The 19953-nt window shown below is 37.4% G+C and overlaps 1 non-coding gene across 1 annotated transcript; it reads left to right on the top strand.

Annotated features, from left to right (window-relative positions):
* Positions 1 to 13084: 13084 nt before the first annotated feature.
* On the top strand, positions 13085 to 13187 carry LOC146407179 (U6 spliceosomal RNA). The gene has a single exon (XR_014833665.1). It is a non-coding gene; the product is annotated as a U6 spliceosomal RNA (small nuclear RNA).
* The last annotated feature ends 6766 nt before the right edge of the window (positions 13188 to 19953 follow it).

The following is a 19953-nucleotide window of genomic DNA, read 5'->3' as shown; positions in this document are numbered from 1 at the left end:
AGACCATCACATTTATTAAAAAGTGTAGACAGGGTAGAAACTTTTATTGGTCTCTTTTCTGTTTTGTTTTGTTATGTCCTGAACTTTCCACATCAAAGTCATTCATAGAATCTAAACTCTTCCCCAGCAAGGCCTTGTACAAGTTAGATATTTTTAAGACTGAAACAGATTTTTCTCTGTGATAAATATCTATTCACTAAGAAGAAAGCATAAATAGGATGCCTGGCATATTGTAAAATTTACAGGGTTTTGATATAGCTCATTTATTGCCCATTTATTTTACCTTCAACACAAACTAGAAACCAACACTCATAATTTCCATTTCACAAATAAAAGAACTGAAACACAGATTTAAGTGAGTTTTTCACTATTAAGCAAATTAATCAGGGAGTCAGAATCAAGATCTATGTCACTTAAATCTTACCCTTATGTTCATTTTATACTCTTCTGGTATTTATTTGAATTCTTTATTTCTACTTTATCAGTTTAAAAACATATTTATAATTTTGTCTTTATGACCATCTCTTATTAAATGTTCAAATAAAATATTCATTAAATATGCTTAATTTTAAGTATGCTTCAATTCTTCCCATAGCTATGGCCTCCTAACCTGACACAAAGAAGTATTTAAGAATCCCAGTCCCTATTTTCAACCCAACTCCTAAATTTTCTTGGTCTTTGCTTCTTTATACAACTGAAAGAAATATCTATGACTGTAACACACAAACCCAAAATATATGATGGATCAAACATTACATAAATTTACTTCTTACTCAAACTCAAAAATTGGCATTCCCAATTGATGGGCCGCTCAAAGATGCAGCATCTTTCCATGGTGTGCTTCTGTGATGGTCAATCATGCCTTCTAAAGATGCCTTGTTTATTTGCACAAAAGGGGATAGGGAAGAGTATGGAAGTACATACATAAGAGCTTATGGGCTTAGCCTGGAGTAGCACATATCAATTCTGTTTCTGTTCCACTGGTTAGTACTCAATGACAGGGACAAAGATAATGGAAGGACTGCCAGAAATGTGTGCTCAGGAAGAAGAAATGTTTTGGAAAAGTGCTAGCATTATGTTACAGTCTCTACAAAGTTCTACCTCACTTCTCATATTCTGAAACTGAGGATATGTAGGATTATATAAAATATTTGATAAGATAGAAGGTTTTATTTTAGATATCTGTAGGACAATATTTTAAAGTTTTCTTTAATATTTCTCTTTTCCTATTTTATTGTTCCTTAGATAGATCTCTCACAGTTGGAGTTACATAGAATCCTGTTCAAAACAGAATTCTCTGACCTGAGTCAATTTCTCTTCCTGCATCGCATTAGTCTATTGCTATTATCACCCTCTTAGCTCCTATTTTTTAGTGGTACTATAGCTGACAAACCTTTGGGGTGTCTCATAATTTATTCTTAAACTGATTTCCTTTTGATTCTATGGATTTTAATTTTATAACTTTCCCTTCAGGCAGTTTCTGGCTCATTCTATTTTTTTTTTCTTAAAGTTCATCGAGCCAGCAATACCTGATATGATCTCCAGTGAAGATGTCAAACTTAATTGTCGAACCATCACCATGCCTTATCATTGCATCCTTCTTTAATGCCACCGATGCCACCAGTGTTTTACTCAAGACAAGTCAAGAATAGTTCCTTGGCTTGTAAGCTTTAGTGCAAACTCTTCCCAAAATCAATTGTTGATGACAGTGTGGAATTAGTTCCACAAACTATGCCCCAATGTGACATTCATCATATCCATTTTATTGCAGCCCATTGTTTTTTCAACAATTTGAATTTGCCATTGCTTCTCGTTTGTACATTTTCTTTGCCTTGTGGATTGTGATTTAGTAGAATAACATACAACTGAGTTAGCACTCTAGCTCTGTCACTTAGAGGATGTGTGACCTTCAAGATGTCATTTAACATTTATGACACTCTGTTTTCCCATTTGCAAAACAAAAAAGGACAATTATACCTGCTCAACGGTGCTATGTTGACTATTACGTGGGATTTTAGATGTAAAAGCCCAGCACATTTCCTGGAATATAAGAGGTGTTGAATGATTTTTCTCTTTCTTCTTGGTTGAAGAAACCCATAAAACCTAATTCATAGGTTCAATTTCTCTATGCCCTATGGCAATACACCAAAATTAGATGTATCAATGAAACTGGATTGAGTTATTCCAATATATTATTAGGTTTAGAAGGATTCTAAGGAATAATTTAGTGTAACCTCTTACCTACAACTATATGCCAGGATTTTCTTTTTTCTGTCAGTTAACACAAAGGTAGGCCTAAAGGTCTAAACTCAAGATGGGTTTATAATTTAAAAGGGAGAATTGGATGCCAACACATAATTGTGAAAGAGAGTGCTTATTTCTGATTAGTGAGAAGCAAGTAGGGCTTCTTGGATATTATATTTAACCTGAGTCTTGATGAATTTGCAGAGTTTTAGCAGGTGGGTATAGAAAATGCTATATGCATATATATGAAGGTTTAATTCAAGTGGGACTGTTTGAATATCAAGCTGTATACTTACATGTGATAGGAAAAACCTTCAACATATCCTCTATGCCTCACCAGAAACTCCATTATACGAGAGATACAAAAGACAGAGTTTTGCCATCTTTATTAAGTTTTAACAATCAAGGTTTCAAAATTAATATTTTCACAACTCACTCAGATAAGCCCTTTTGTGAAGGACATATTTCACCCAAGAATGAAGTAGATCTGTGTCCCCCCCACTCATTACAGTAGTATTTGGTCATGGCTATACATACTATATTTATGTATCTGTCTCCCCACTGTGTTATGAATTCAATTATGTATTGAGTATCTTCTTTGTGCCAGACATTTCTGCGTAATAAAAAGAGATCCCTGTCCTCGTGAAGAGTACATTCTAATGTGGAGAGACGGATAACAAACCTAAAGAATAAAATGTATATATATTATGCCACAAAGTATATATAACCTAGGCAATCACGAAAAAAGGAGAAAGAGGCAAAGATACCAGAGAGAGCTTCAGTAGAAGAATTTGTGTAGTTTCAGATAAGGGCAATAGGGTAGGTATCTCCGAGGAGGTGATATTTCATTAGACTTGAGGAGGTGAGAGAATCACCCTTGCTAATATCAGGGGGAAAAAAATCTAGGCAAAGAGGACAACAAGTACAAAGACCCTAAGTTTTGACCATGCTTTGTGTGGTGCTGAACAGCTAAAAGGCCAAACAGCCTAGAGAAAAAAAAAATAAAGGATAAAATTAGTAGGAAGTGATAAAAACATTATCGTGGGCAGGAATATGGTGATCGTTTTCTACTTTTTAATGGTTCAAGTGTCTGAGGGCTCATTCCTTGACCTTCTCTTCTTTTTCAGCACCCCTTTCTTGGTGATCTCATGTAGCCTGCTGGATTAAAATAAAGTCTTGGAGATGAAGATGTCCAGATTTATATTTTTATGGGAAGACCGAAAGGACCTTGTAATGATTATATGTACTTTCACTTTTATAGTGAGTGAAAAGTGCAACCAATGCATCATTTTAAACAATGAAGCTCACAGTGTGATTTCTATTTTTAAATAATGATCCCTATATTGTATTGAAACTAGATTGGTTGGGTGCAGCAAGAGAGGGCAAGTATGGTGGCTAAGGCAGTGATCCAGGTGAGAGATGGTGCTGATGTGAAACAGGATAGGGGCATGGATTTGGAACTTATGGTGATGGCAGAACCCAAGGATTTATGATCTATTTATTGAATGTGGTGGGGTAAGGAAAGAGCGAAGTCAGGAATCAATTCAAGGAAGGAGACACTGCCAATTTAGATGGGAAAGCCTGTGTGAATAACAGGTTTTGGGGGAAAGATTAGTTCAGTTTTGGACTTTGGGCTTACAATATCAATTCATAACAATAAAGACATACTGACTAGGCAAATGGGTAGATGTCTAGGTCAGAGGGCAAGATAAAAGTCTAAAATAAAAATATAAATTTGGACATCTTCAGCCCTAAGACTTTATTTTAATCTGGGAGGCTACATGAGATCACCAAGAAAGGGGTGCTGAAAAAGAAGAGAAGGTCAAGGAATGAGCCCTCAGACACTTGAACCATTAAAAAGTAGAAAAAAAAAAGAAAAGGAATCAGTAAAACAAACTATGTAGCAGAAACTAGTGGAAAATTATGTAGCAGTAGCAAGAGGAAAATCAACAGAAGAATACAGGAAACCAGGTGATAACTGGCAAGAAGGAGCAAAAGTGAGAAAGTCAATAATTACCTAGGAAATAAGAGTCAGCCTGAGAACTGACCACTGGCTTTGTTAACATGGAGAAGGTCACTGGTGAACTTAGCACAGACAGGTTTAAAAAAATGATGAACGCAAAGATCACACAGGAGTGAGTTCACGAGCAAATAGGAGGAGAGGAATCAAAGGCAATACATATAAACACATTTTTTGAATATATTTTATCCTAAGAGAAACAAATACGGCATAAGCTGAGTTTTCTTCTTCTTCAGCTCCCAGAATTTTTATAGCAACCAGAACAATGCAGTTACTACCACGATGGTTTTGAATGAATGAAGAAAGAAAACCACTTGGCTCCAGGAGAAAGTGTTTGGCGAATGCTTTCTCTTCAGCATCTACACGCATTCGGGTGCTTGGAGCAATAAATTTTGTCAAAAAATATATTAAAGCTATTTATTAAAAAATAAAAATAGCTATCTTTATGCTCTCACACATCTTGTTTTTTAGATTCTCATTGAACTTCAAGTACTTTGTACAACTGCCCCCAACTGATCTCTCTGTCCATGTTCTTACTCTTCTAGTTCACTTGTAAAAACTGCCTGATGATTTTTTTTTTCAGGCGATTCTTCATCCACAATGTTTCCACATTACCTGAGGAACACACTTTATGATTCTTGTCTCCATCCCATGTTCCAGCAAAATGAAACAATGTTTTTCTCTCTGTCACAGGAATACTCTGGTTTCCCATCATCACATTTTAACTCATTTTGTCCCCTCTTTTCTACTCCTTTACTTTTAAAAATCTAATTATCTTTAAATAATTCATTACAATGATTTTTCTCCATGAAGTCTCCTCTCATTCTACAAAGTTTTCAAAATGCCCAAACTTCCAAAGAATTTATTAAGAACTTTTTTGGTGACCTTTCTTGTTACTCTATAACATGCATTACAGTTATTTGTATATTTTACTTATTCATTCTCTATTTGTGTTTAAATATAAATGAGATGCTGTTATTTAACTTATTTTTTTTCTAATTTTTAAGGGCAGATTTATAATTTATGTTGGTTATAAAAACCACAGTCAAGGAATCCCAATTCTTACTCTACTACCCATGGTTTTTGTCTCCTTTCTTTAACCTACACAAACCAGACTACAGAAACAGAAAAGAAATATATTATTAATCTTTATAATTATGAAGTTATAAAATATTAACATAGTAATACTAATTACTATTAATATTAATAGAAGTATACTACTACATAGTTTATTAATATTACTAAATATGCCAGGTATTCATCTAAGCTCTTCAACCTCCAATGATCCAGATCACCTGATATTCATGCACCTGTGTAGCTCCTTCCCCATCAAATATGGCTGACCTTGTAACCAATGGGATATTGCAGAAATCATTTTGGGTGACATCTGAGATGAGGTCTTAAATGGTGTTGTGACTTTTGCCTTGATCTCCTTTGGATCTCTCACTCTGGGCAAAGCAAGCTGCCATAGCAAGGGGATATTCAAGTAGCCAATGAAGGGAGCTATGTGGGAGGAAACTAGGCCTCCTGTCAATGGTCATTACCAATGTGCTGGCCATATGAGGGAAGTACTTTGGAAGCAACCCCTTCAGCCCAGTCAAGACTTCAGATGACTGTAATTCCTGTCACCATCTTCCCTGCAACCTCATGAGAGTTTCTATGACGGAAACACCCAGCTAACTCCCTCTAAGATTTCTCATCCATGTAAACTATAAGAGATATTAAAAGTTTTCTGTTGTTTTAAACCTTTATGTGTGGGAGTAATTTCTTATACAACAATAGATAATTAATTCATTTTCTATTTCTTTGGCTTACTCTATGACATCGGGCAGGTGACATAACCTTAAACTTCTAAATTAAGGAAAGCATTGAAACAGAGAATAGCAATGGGTCCTTATATGTTGAGTACTCTGTAGATGTACATGTGATACCTCACCATGTATCAGGGGAAACAATTCAATATTCCCTGAGAATGTTTCTGCTAATGACCATTCATTTACTCTAGAGTGGTCTTTTGCAATATCTAACTCATTAGTCTTTAATGCTGCTTCTGGGGATTAAGATGGCAGAATAGAAGGACTGGAGCTCAACTTCTCTCCCAAAAACAACAAAATTCACGACTAAAGGCTGAGCAATCACCACCCAAATGGACCAGAAACCTTAAAAAAGATATCCTTCTCCAGAAGAAAAAGAGGACGCCACATCAAGAGGTAGGAGGGGAGATTACATGATATAAACAACCCATACCTCCTGGGTGGGAAGCCCCACAGACTGAAAACTAACTGGCTCACAGAGACTCACCTACAGGAGTGAGAGTTCTGAGCCCCACACCAAACCCTCACATGCAGGGACCTGGCACTGGGAGAAAGAGCCCCTGGAGCATCGGGCATTGAAGGCCAGTGGGGCTTGTGCACAGGAGCTCCACGGGACTGGGGGAAATGGAGACCCCATTCTTAAAAGGCGCACACAGAGTTTCATGTGCACTGGGTCCCAGGGCAAAGCAAAGTCTCCACAGGAATCTGGGTCAAACATGACTGCAGTTCTTGGAGGACATCCTGGGAAACAGGGGTGAATGTAGCTTGTTGTGAGGGAAGGACATTGGAAGCAAAGCTCTTGGGAATATTCAGCAGCTTGCCTGTCTCTGAAGGTGGCCATTTTGGGAAAATCTGGCCCCACCTTCAGCGCTGAGAAGCCCCAGGAAAAACAACAATCCAGGTGGGATCACAGCCCTGCCCCTCAGTAAACAGGCTACCTTAAGACCCCTCAGGCACACAGCTGCCTCTAATCCCATCCAGAGACTAAGCCCCACCCACCAGAGGGATTAGAATCAGCTCCACCTACCAGTGGGCAAGCATCAGCCCCTCCCATCAGGAAGCCTACACCAAGCCCCCATACTTACTTCAGCCACAAGGGGGGCAGACAGCAGAAGTAAGAGAGGCTACAATTCTGTTATCTGTCAAAAGGTCACCACACCAAAAACCTATAAAAATGAAAAGGCAGAGAACTACAACTCAGATGAGGGAGAAAGGAAAAACCCCAGAAAATCAGCTAAGTGATGAGGAGATTCTCAGCCTCCAGGAAAAAGACTTTAGACTGTTGATGCTGAAGATGATGCAAGACATTGGAAATAAACTGGAGGCAAAGATGGATAACTTACAGGAAACACTGAGCAAAGAGATACAAGATATAAAACTTAAACAAGAGGGGATGCAAAATACAATAATTGAAATAAAAAATTCACTAGAAGCAGCTAACAGTAGAATACAGGAGGCAGAAGAATGAATAAGCGAGGTGGAGGACAGATTAGTAGAAATTACGGATGCAGAACAGAAAAGAGAAAAAAGATTGAAAACAAATGAAGAGAGTCTCGGAGAACTCTGGGACAACGTTAAATGCACCAATATCCATATTATAGGGGTTCCAGAAGGAGAAGAGAGAGAGAAGGGGACAGAAAAAATATTCCAAGAGACAATAGCTGAAAACTTCCCTTACATGGGAAAGGAACCACTCACTCAAATCCAGGAAGCACAATGAGCACCACATAAAATAAACCCAAGGAGGAATACACCAAGACACATATTAATCAAACTGAACAAAATTAATGCTGCCTTTAATATATTGCCCTATCCATCCATAAACCCACCCCCAGAATGTTCTAGAAGGCTGGCATAAACCTAACTCTTTAAACTACAGTGGAAGCGAATGCTTCTAATTTATGCTGCCTTTTATTCTGTACATTATTTTGCTGTTAATACTCCATCTTGACTCCATCAATATCCTTTTGCTACTAACAATGGAAAACAAAAAGCAAATGTCTCATTTATTCTCTTGGCCAACAAAAAGGAAATGCTCATGGCTCTAGTTCTTGATATGAATGGAAGGATTTATGATTAACTTTGTAGGAGAAGAGAATTCATACAATGGAAACCATTGAGTTTGAAAGTCTAGAGATGTGGATGCTAGTTTTTTACTCTGTCACTAACAACCTGAAAATCTTGGGCTAGTTTTTTTGTGTTTTTGTTTTTTTCAATTATCAACTTGAAGTATAGGAATAGCTTGCTTTAGTCTGCCACACACATAAGTAATTGGGAATATATTGAGTTCTACAATAATTTACAATACTACAGAGTGCAGTGATGATAGCATCTTTATCAACATGTATCTTGCAGCCCATGGCTGACAGTCATAGGAATCATGTAAAGTCTATTTCTAAATCTGGCTCAAAAGGAAAGACAATGAAAGGGTAAGTACTGACATTACACAAAATTCCAATATCTCCTCTCAATCCAAAACCAAGACTCTGCACTTTTTGTGTCAGAGAGTAGGGGCAGTGAAATATAAAGGAAATATTATAAATATAAAGATGATACTATCCTTTTAAACTTGGAATATTTTCCTTATAATATTTTTTCTAATCTCTGGACATATCAAATCTGCCCATAACCACTAAGGAATATGGACTTCATTGGAAAAATCATATCTAGCAATGGATTAGTAGATATAATTTCTTTTTTCAAAATCAAGTTGATTGTACATATCTGCTACAAGAAGAAAAGCAGGCTATTATGGAGTTCCTCATCACTAAAATATAATCTGTAAATACAGGAAAAAAAACAGACTAAAGAATTGTAGAATCTAAGTTTATATAGGATGGCACAAAGCTGAAATATTGCTTGAAATTACAGCAGCTATGACTTCAGATACTAAAGAGGTGGGCTAAAAGTGGGCTAAAACCCAACCCCAGTGAAGCTTTTTTACCACAGGAGATTTTTAAAGTTCTATTTATTAGCATTTCATACTTGATTTAGATTCAAGAATTCAATTGCCTTTAAGTTTCTGCTTTATATTATGAAAGCCATGAGAGCTGGCTGATATTACTGAGATATAGACTGTTTTGTGAATATAATGGGTTTGGATAAATAATATGAGGTTCTTTTTAACTTTGACACACTATGACTCTTTTTTTGCTAATTTGAGCCAACTCTAAATTATAGTAAGTGTGAACACTAATGTTGTCTGTTATAGCAGAATCCACTGCCATCTAGGCTGAAAATACTAAAAACATGTGTAAAAATATGCATCTCATGACCTCACAATGACCTGAGCTAATCTTTAATATATACATACATTAGTACAGAATCAAGGACAGTTGGATTAGAACATTTTGGTAGGCTCGAAACACACTTTAGATTGCATGATAGGAAGGTAATTTCAGAGCAGTCCAGGCAGAATTACATAAGAACAGATATTTGGAATAGGAATCCAAATTTTGACTTCTTAGATCATTACTGAAAACTAAGTTTTAGTTGGCATGCTGATTCAGCAACTTCTTGAGTTACTATGAGAAGAAAAAATACGTGAGCATTTTAACTCAGAGAAAAAGAGTGGCCCATTGTAGTAGCCATGTCAGTCATGGTTATAGGATTGGGCAGTGATAAAATGTGGAATAGGCATATGCCAGACCTGGACAGGGGCCAAAGAAATCTGGGGACAAATGGGCTCTTTAGTTAAACTGTTTTCATTTTACAGATGAAATGGTAGAGAACCAGAAAAGTTATCTGAATTGCCTAAAGTCATACAACAATTTAATCTCATCACTACTTCTAAAATTAAGTCGGTTGACCTTCTCGCCCACTCCCATTCAGTATGCTTTCTGCTTTGTGCTTGTGTTTCCAATTAAGAAGGCAAAGAAGGAAAACAACAGACACAGAAAGGTATAACTTATATACTGGTTCACTATTGCAAGGTCAAATTTCACCCTTACCTAACACTACCTGCAAAATAACTTTATACGCATTAAAGGGTTAAATAAAAATATCATAAAAGAAAGAATAGGTATAAAAGAGTCTGATTTTAGGAGAGGGAAGCACTTCCTAAGCAGAAAGCCAAGAAATATAAATTTCAAAGAAAAATGATAAATTTGACTACATGTGAATTTTAATATACCATTTATCAAAAGTAATATAAATAAATTCAAGGTGAAATCAGACAAAAACACACTAACCTTGATGGGAAAGGTCTTGATGTTCTTAAAAAAACAACAACAATCCCCCCCCCCCAAAAAAAATAAACTCACTTCATTCCAAAAGACAAAATATGATAGAAAAAGGGCAAGGATCCCGAATACACCAAACCCAAATGGCATACAACCATGAAACTATTCTGAGTCTCACAAGTAAATAAAGGTGTGAAATTAAATAAGATATTGCCATGTTCCCCTATCAAATTCACATATATTTTAAATTTTAAATTATCATTCTCAGTATCAGTGAAGGAAAATTAAGAGTTATCGTGATGTTAGCATATTGCATTATTTGTTCTAGATATGTGCTGCCAGTCTCTACTCATTCCATTCATAATATAAGGTCCCTGGCTGTACCCTTCTCTGAGGGAAGAGCATTTTCCTCACCTTATTTGGTAGGCTTGACCATGTGACTTGGCTTCAGCCAATGGTATGTGAGAAGTACCCTGCACTTTATCTGAACAGCGGCATTAAGCATCATATTAATCATATCATTACTCTAATCCCAAAAGTCCAAGCATGTCCCAGATAGAAATGCTCCTTCATCCTGGATTCCAGAATGAAGGAAACACATGGACAAGCGCCAAAACTGATCCTCGGTGAGTAGATACTATAACCAAGAAATCAGCTTTGGTTGTTGAATGCAATGAAATTTGAAATGTTGATGCTGTTTTTACAGCAGCATAACCTAGCAAAAGCTAATGAATGTAGTAGGAATATAAACAGTACATCATTTATTAAAAATATTTTAGCAATAAATATCAGGAGCCTTAAATTTAGCTGATATTCTTGACTTGAAAATCCCCTTCCATGACTCTGTGTGCCAAGAGGTTCAGTGCAACATAACCCTTGACACTAAAAACCAGAGGCAAGCCAAATGTCCAAAATTAGGAGAATAACTACATAAATCATGATAAATACATATTCTGGAATGTGACAGAGATTTTTAAACGGTATTTACAAGGAGTATTGAATGGCACAAAAAAATACTCTCCATATAATATGAGGTGACAGAATAGTGCATGCATTTGAAATTGTAGAATGATGCCAGATTTTTAATATATACAGATGCATATGAAAAAAGGTTGAAAGGAAATATATCAAAATCTGATGATTGCTTATTACTTGATGGGTGAGAAAAAAAGTATTTTATTCTCTTTCTTATACAGCCTTGTATTTTAAAAATCATAACCAGCAAAAGTGATTCTTTTTATAATAAGAAATATATACTTTATATGTACATATGTATATATATATATATATATATATATATATATATATGTTTTAAAAAACTCAAATTGACCTTATTTTGCACATGAGAGAATGAAATATCAGAGAGGCTGAGGAGGTCCTGGTGAAGCCTGATTTAGAACTGGTTCTACATATGCCTTTAACTATTATACATTTATTGCTTTAACATTATACTGTCTTGATGGTAATGTGTCTGCTCAAATATCTTTCTCATGAAGATGACAATCTTAAATCCATTAACCTACTTACAACCTTACAACAAAATTATATAAAAAGCAGAACAGACGCATAGGCCTTCTTATTTTATAATTCAGATTTCTAACATTCATTCAAAAACTACTTAGAATCTCTCAGGCTCTGAGGACTCTACTAGACACAGGAGATTCAACAGTAAATAGAAAAAGGGGCCATCTCATCACTGAACTTCAGCTACGTAGATAAGGCACATTCTTTCCTCATCAATCACCTTCTATTGACATCATCTCCTTATTTCACCTTTAAAGCATCATTACAAGCACCAGAGTGATTTTTACATTGTAAACACCTAGTAAATATTATTTCCTACCTTTTTTACTTTATTTTAATTTATTTTTTTTCCTCATTGACAGCATATGGAAGTTCCTGGGCCAGGGACTGTATCCAAGCTGTAGCTGCAACCTATGCAACAGCTAAGGCAATGCTGGATCCTTAACCCACTGCACAGGGTCAGGGATAGAATCTGCACCTCAGTAGTGCCCAAGCTGCTCCAGAGACAACGTCAGATCCTTAACCCACTGTGCCCCAGGGGGAACTCCATATCTTGATTTATTTTTAATTTTAATTTTATTTTATTTTCATCTTTTTAGGGCCGTACCCTCATATATGGAGGGTTCCAGCCTAGGGGTTGAATCAGCGCTACAGCTGCTGGCCTACATCACAGCAATAGCAACATGGGATCTGAGGGGCACCTGTGACCTACACTACAGCTCACAGCAATGCCGGATCCTTAACCCACTGAGCAAGGCCAGGGACCAGGGATCCAACCCACATCCTCATGGATACTAGTCGAGTTTGTTAGCCATTGATACATGATGGGAATACCTTAATTTTTATTTTAAATAATCAAAATCACCTGGAAGAATACTAGCACTTTTCTCTACAGAGTGTGGGACACCACTTACTTAAGAATAGACAGAAAATGTATCTTGAGGTTTTTAATGTAATTTTCTATAGATTTATTAATTCTCCCTCACTTTCCTTTATTGACAAACTTTTGTCATTCTTCCAACATCTTCTTTATAAACAACGCTTCAGTTAATATCCTTCTGTACCTAATTGTGCACTGGTGTAGAAAAACAAGAGGAGATGGATAAACAACTGGTGTTTGCATGTTTCTCTTTTAGGAATACCCTTCCTCATGTATACATAATAAACTCATCTTCACCACTGAGAAAGCCCCTCACTCTTTCTCTCTGAAGATATTTTCCACCCCTCTTCCTTGCTAAGCATTCATGCTTCAGTGCCTGTATTTGTTTTCTAAGCCTGCCATAACAAAATACCATAGCCAGGTGCTCGCTTCGGCAGCTCACTAAAATTGGAATGATACAGAGAAGATCAGCATGGCCCCTGTGCAAGGATGACATGCAAATTTGCGACGTGTTCCATATTTTTTAAGCAATGAGACCTTGCTGTATAGCACAGGGAACTATATCTAGTCACTTGTGATGGAACATGATGGAGAATAATGTGAGAAAAAGATGCACATATATGTATGACTGGGCCACTTTGCTATACAGCAAAAATTGAATAGAATATTGTAAATCAACTATAATAGTATAGGAACAAATACTGTAAAACTCTTAGAGGAAAACATAGGCCAAACACTCTCTGACATAAACAACAGCAGTATCCTCTCAGATCCACCTCCTAGAGTAACTATAAAAACAAAAATAAACAAATGGGACATAATTAATCTTAAAAGTTTCTGCACAGCAAAGGAAACCCTAAACAAAACAAAAAGACAACCCACAAAATGGGAGAAAATATTTGCAGATGAAGCGACTGACAAGGGATTAATCTCCAAAATTTATAAACACCTTCTGCAGCTCAACACCAAAAAAAAAAAAGAAAAAAAAAAAACAACCCCATCAAAAAATGGGCAGAAGATCTAAACAGACAATTCCCCAACAACGACATACAGATGGTCAAAAAACACATGAAAAAAATGTTAAACATCACTAATTATTAGAGAAATGCAAATCAAAACCACTATGAGGTACCACCTTACATGAGCCAGAATGGCCATCATCAAAAATTCTACAAACAATAAATGCTGGATAGGGTGTGGAGAAAAGGGAACCCTATTACACTGTGGGTGGGATTGTAAACTGTTGCAACCTCTGTGGAAAACAGTATAAAGTTTCCTCAGAAAACTAAAAACAGAATTACCATTTGATCCAGCAATCCCATTCCTGGGCATCTATCCAGAGAAAACCATGACTCCAAAAGATACATGCACCCCAATGTTCACTGCAGCACTATATACAATAGCCAAGACGTGGAAATAACCTAAATTTACATCGACAGAGGAGTGGATAAAGAAGAAGTGGTACATATACAAAATGGAATATTACTCAGTCATTAAAAGGAAAGAAATAATGGCATTTTTAGCAACATGGATGGACCTAGAAATCATGCTAAGTGAAGTTAGACAGACACCAACATCATATACTATCACTTACATGTGGAATCTGAAAAAAGGACAGACTGAACTTCTTTGTAGAACAGATACTGACTCATAGACTGAAAAACTTACGGTTTCCAAATGAGACAGGCTGGGGGGTGGAGGAGTGCACTGAGGGTTTGGGATGGAAATGCTATAAAATTTGGTTATGATGATCGTTGTACAACTATAAATATAAATAAAACTCATTGAGTAATTAAAAAAACTATAATAGAAAAAAATTAAAATCTCAAAAAAATACCATAGACTAGATGGCTTAAACAATGGACATTTATTTTCTCAGACCTCTCAGACAAGCTGTCAAAAATTTGGTTCCTTCTGAGGCCTCTGTCCTTGGCTAGAAATGACCATGTCCTCACATGGCTGTCCCTCTGTTACCTCTGTCGTAATCTTCTCTTCTTACAGGGACACCACATTGGATTAGCATCCACCCATATGACCTCATGGTACCTCTCTAAAGGTTTAATCTCAAGTACAGTCACATTCTGAGGTATTGGGTGTTAAGACTTCAACACACAAACTTAGGGGACAGACAACTCGGCTCACAACAGTGCCACTGGTTTACTTAACTGCCCTCTTTTCTGGTGTGTGAGCCCATCCTATGGCAAGGTCAACCATCAATGACCAGTACCTAGTCCACTGTAGGTATTCAATGCCTGTTGGCTAGATCCATTAAACTGTGAATGTTGTAGAGCATAGAAACCAAAAGAATACAGAACAGGAGGAAGAAGTAGGAGGTAGAATGAGAACTGCAGGGAAGGTTACCTGCGACATGGACTGAACTTTGAGTAAAGGGTAGATTTTGTATCCACAGAAGATAGCTCTCCACCCCATAATGGAATAATACATCCAAAATTATGGAGTTTGACAAGATTTGGCAGATTAATGGAAGAGTAAAGGGAATCAAGACTTTCAGGACTGCTGGGGATCTAGAAATCATCTAATCCATAGGGTTGCCTCCACCATCTCCAGGCAAGGCTACTCAGGCTCCCCTTGAACATCTCCAAACATGAAGGATACTTGTTCCAGCTGCAGGGTTGAATTATTCTAGTTGTTGGAAATGGTATTTACCAAATTTTCCTCATTCAAATATCATCTGAATGAGTCTGGCTACATTTGTATACCATACATAACTCTTATTTCTTCAATCAATACTTTTAATTTAAATAAATTTTCATTTTTCATAGAGTGCATTTAAATGATACTTTAAGAAAAGGAATGTATACACATGTATGACTGGGTCACTGCTGTACAGCAGAAATTGGCACAACACTGAAAATGAACTATATTACAATTTTTAAAAATAAAAATAAAATGGCACTTTATATTATTACCATAACTACTTGAAAACCAGTATCTGTTGGCCCCGATAGAGGTGTTGGTATAAATAAATTTATAACCATAACTTTTATCAGCAATGTAACTATACATACTTAATAATATGTCTTTTACCATAAATGCTAGGTAAGCCACACTTTGGGAAATTTTATTAGAATAAACCTCTTTAAGTGAAGCTTAAATTATTACATTTGGCTATTTTAATAAATGTAACATGTTCAAGTTATTAAAGGAAGAAGTCCTGATTTGGGATGAAGGTGGAGGATGATGGGGATGGAGCAGTCAATGCAATGAATTTTCCTGGAATTATGCCTAAGTGTGGCAGCCACTAGAAAGAATATCACCACCTCACCACCGTGGCAACACTCAAAGGTCAGTGGCTTTATTTAGAAACAGGTTCCTCCTACTTCATGCTTTAATTTAAACTCAAAAATAATAGAGCTCTATTTTAAGTGATTAAATACAGATTAAACATGTCCCCTACAACTTGATTTCCTCTGCAAATTTGCTCAGCAAATCCTTTCTCCATAAAGAGTAGAAAAGGAAATTTCGAACCAGCTTCAATTTGAATGAGGACTTTAAAAAGGTTTTGCTTAAAAGACTCCTGAATTCGTAGTCCTGGCTAATTTTAATTTGCTTTCTGACCTTGAGCAATCATTTCATTCACTGAACCTCAGTCCCCAAGCCTGTGAAAGAATATCACTGTGGACTAGACCAGTGGTTCTCAGAGTGTTGTCCCCAGAACATTATCATAGGCAATGGCATGGAACCCGCAAGAAATGCAAATTCTTGGGCTAAGCTCCAGAGAGACTGCATCAGAAACTCTGGGGTGGGGTGAAGCAATCTGTGTTTCAACCAGCCTTCCAGGTGGTTCTGATGCTGAAGTTTGAGAGTCACTGGACTAGCAAATATGCAAAACTCCCTCCGCCCTGCCATCTGTGAAGTGCTGTGATCTTGTGGTCTTTGAATGAGAGGGAGCAAGAGAGACTCTGTGTTACCCTGTGTGAGAGGGAAAGCTGGCCAGGTTGAGATGCTTGAAGAATGCATTTACTCTTTGAAGGAGAGTCACCTGGCCTCACTAATGACCACGGATCCCATGGGAAGAAAAGTCCTAGGAAGGGTTCCTCTGGCCACCTCAAAAGGAAGCAGAGACAACATGGGAGCATTCTCTCCTAGGGCTTAGTGATGGGAAGAAGCAGGTAGATGATGTCTTCATTAGGGACAACTCGGCATGCATCACACATTGTGTACACAAACAGGAGCGGTGTGTGATTTGGTCCCAGGAGTGGGGTTCCTAGACATATGGAGAACTCCCATAAACCTGTCCTCATTTTTTTTTTCTTCTCCATTTTAGTTGGAGTAGAGTTCTGAGTGAATTGGGAAGTGATGGAGAGGTAATTCAATGCAAGACCAAGGGAAGGGAAAGTGCCACAACAGCTGAGGCCACAAGGCAGTTTCTGTCCCACATATTCCTGAGAGAGAAACGATTTTCCCAACAAACAAATTCATCACAACCTGGTGGAGCCTGTGCAGATGCAAAAGTGGCATGGAAGGGAGCTGGAAAGCTGGCAACAGTGAGGAAGAGAGGCAGAGAGGAATTCTGGCGCCATCTAGTGGCCTATAAAGCAACACTCTTGTCCTAACATATCCAAGGATGGCTGGCACAGAAGCATCTTATTTAAAAGAAAGCCTTTAATTGCCAGTCCCCAGGGAATTTGGTAAACCCTGAGCTCCCCACCATGCATGAGCACAAAGTGACAGCCCTGATGGTAATGGCAGAGATTAGTGGGAAGGAAGCTGCAACTAGATCAAAGAATCCCGACTGTATTAACAATTCCTTCCAATTGAAAAGCACTCCACCGTTTACAGGTAAAAGAGTTCATCCCATCCTCAAGCTAACCCTGAGAAGCAGCCACTCAGGGTACAGCCATTCCCCATTTTGTAGATGAGAAAACTGATGTCCAAAAAGATATGACTGAAAGTCACACAGAGCAAATGCTGGGGACAAAACACCAACCCTAAACAATTCTGCCCTTTAACACCAAATCCACGATTCTCTCAGCCACAGGAAAGAAACAGACTCTGACAAGCTCAGAGTGTATGAAACCCAGAAGTTTACACTTTTTCAGAGGTATTACCTGAACATATCAGAGAGCCATGGCTTTCGAATGCCAGAATCAAAATCAATTATTTCTACCATATTGTCCTTAGACTCTCGCTTGCTTTCTATCCTGAAGAATATAGAGATACAAGTTGTTTGTTCCCTTACAGAGGAGCTAGGATTTAAGCATAGTGAACAAAAAAGGTGAAAAGACAGAATTATATGACCTACCTGACTGGCTGGAAGAGACTGCAAATGCTTAGGTCCTTTAGGGACAAGGAACAAGTAAGGTTCTTCAAAACAGAAAACCAAACTCTCATTTGAGCAAAGTGAGGGTGAGAGCATCACCCTTGGTTCCCTGCTCCATCCCTACTCACAACAGAACTTCTACTCCTTCTTTTGTTTAACGTGCCTCCTCACACAAAATATATTTTCTTAACGACCATGTAAATTATATTGTGACATTTTGTGTATTAAAACTCTCCAGAGGCTTTTCATTTCACCCTTAGGAGAAAACAGAAACCTTTTACTACGGACTTGGACCCAGGTGATCCTGCCCTTGCCAAAGGATTGGCATGCCATTTTCTGCATCATTCACACCTCCCTGCCTCACTAGCCTTCGGACAGATCCCACAGTGAGTCAGGCCAGGTGCTGCCTCTGAAACCATACAGCTGTTTCTTTCTGATATCAGAAAAAGGATTTCCTTGAAGTGCTGGCATGGTCCTTCAGGTCTCTGTCTAAATGTTACCTTCTAAAGAGCCCTTCCTCCACCTCACCCACTATACTGCCCCTCCTTTAACTGTCTACCATATTAGCGTTTTTCTCTTCTCTTTTCTCACTTCCTACTTATCCCATAAGAAATTACTTATTTGATGCTTTCCTTTTTTATTATCTATTAGCCAACTCAAATATAGCATAGGATAGAAGAGATGGTTGTGGAGTTTCTGTTGTGCTTAGTGGGTTAACAACCCAACTAGCAGTATTCATGAGGATGCAGGTTCCATCCCTGGCCTTGCTCAGTGGGTTAAGGATCCAGTCTTGCCACAAGCTGCAGTGTAGGTCACAGATGCAGTCCGGATCTGGCATTGCTGTGGCTGTGACATAGACTGGCAGCTGCAGCTCACACTGACCCCTAGCCTGGGTCCATATACCCAGGTGCAGCCCTAAAAAGAAAAATAAAATGGTTGCTGTCATATTTGCAGTATACAGGATTGAGATCAGAGTACATATTCAATGAACATTTTCTATTTCTGGACTCAATACAGAACCGTATCAGTGGATAAGCACTGCATATATACTGTCACTTAAGGAAAAGGTGAAACAGAAGTTTAGTAGGGAAAATATGGTTATTTCAGTCAATGGTACTGGGTGGGTTAACTGGACATCTACCTTTAAAAAAAAAAAAAAGGTATATAACATCTGCAGCCCTTAATTACTGCTGGTAGACTGTAAGTTAGCACAAGCACTTTAGTAAACTGCTTGGCAGTATCTTCTGTAAGTGAATACACTTACCCTATGACCTCACAATTCATTTCATGATTATATACCCAAAAGCTATATTCAGGAATGTTTCTACCCAAAAGGTACAAAAATGTTCATAGCATCACTATTGTAATAGCTACTAATGCTATCACTAGTAGGAGCAGTTAATTCCTAAATTGGAAATAAGCTTAATGCCTATAATTAGCAGAATTAATAAATTTTGATATATGTACAGAATGAAATAGTATGTGGGGATGAAAAAGAATAAATCATTGCTTTATCGAATCATTTTGATAAATTCCACAAGCGTAATACTGGACAAAAGAAGTCATAGTCTAAACAATACAGAGAGTATTAGTCCCTCTATTTAAAGTTCAAAAAGAGGCAACACTGATTGCTGATGATATGAATCGAGAAAATGATTAACTTTAGGGAGAGGACAGTAACAGACCTGGGGGGTTAGGGTGGCATTTTATCATGCTGGTATTATTCCCTTTCCTAATCTGTGTGCTGGTTCCATAGTTGTGGAGTCTCTGTGAAGATTCATCAAGATGTACACTCAGTACTTGGGCACTTTTCTGTATAAGTATACTTCAGTAAAAAATAGATTACATAAATTATTTGATGAAGGAAGAAAGATGGAAAGAAGAGTTGGCAAGAAGAAAGGAAGAGGAATGAGAAAATTAAAAAAAAATACTAAAGAAAGATCAAAATAGTATTGATTCATTTTCTACTTCTCAACAAAGTGTTAGAACTCCCACCACCTTGCTGT

The sequence above is a fragment of the Sus scrofa genome, chromosome 1, assembly GCF_054392235.1.
Source record: "Sus scrofa isolate SSC_HxYL_T2T_F1_AM1 chromosome 1, Sscrofa_HxYL_maternal_Yorkshire_Landrace_v2.0, whole genome shotgun sequence".
Lineage (NCBI taxonomy): Eukaryota > Metazoa > Chordata > Mammalia > Artiodactyla > Suidae > Sus > Sus scrofa.
Note: the sequence above shows the minus strand (reverse complement) of the source record. Positions and strands in the feature narration are given on the sequence as shown.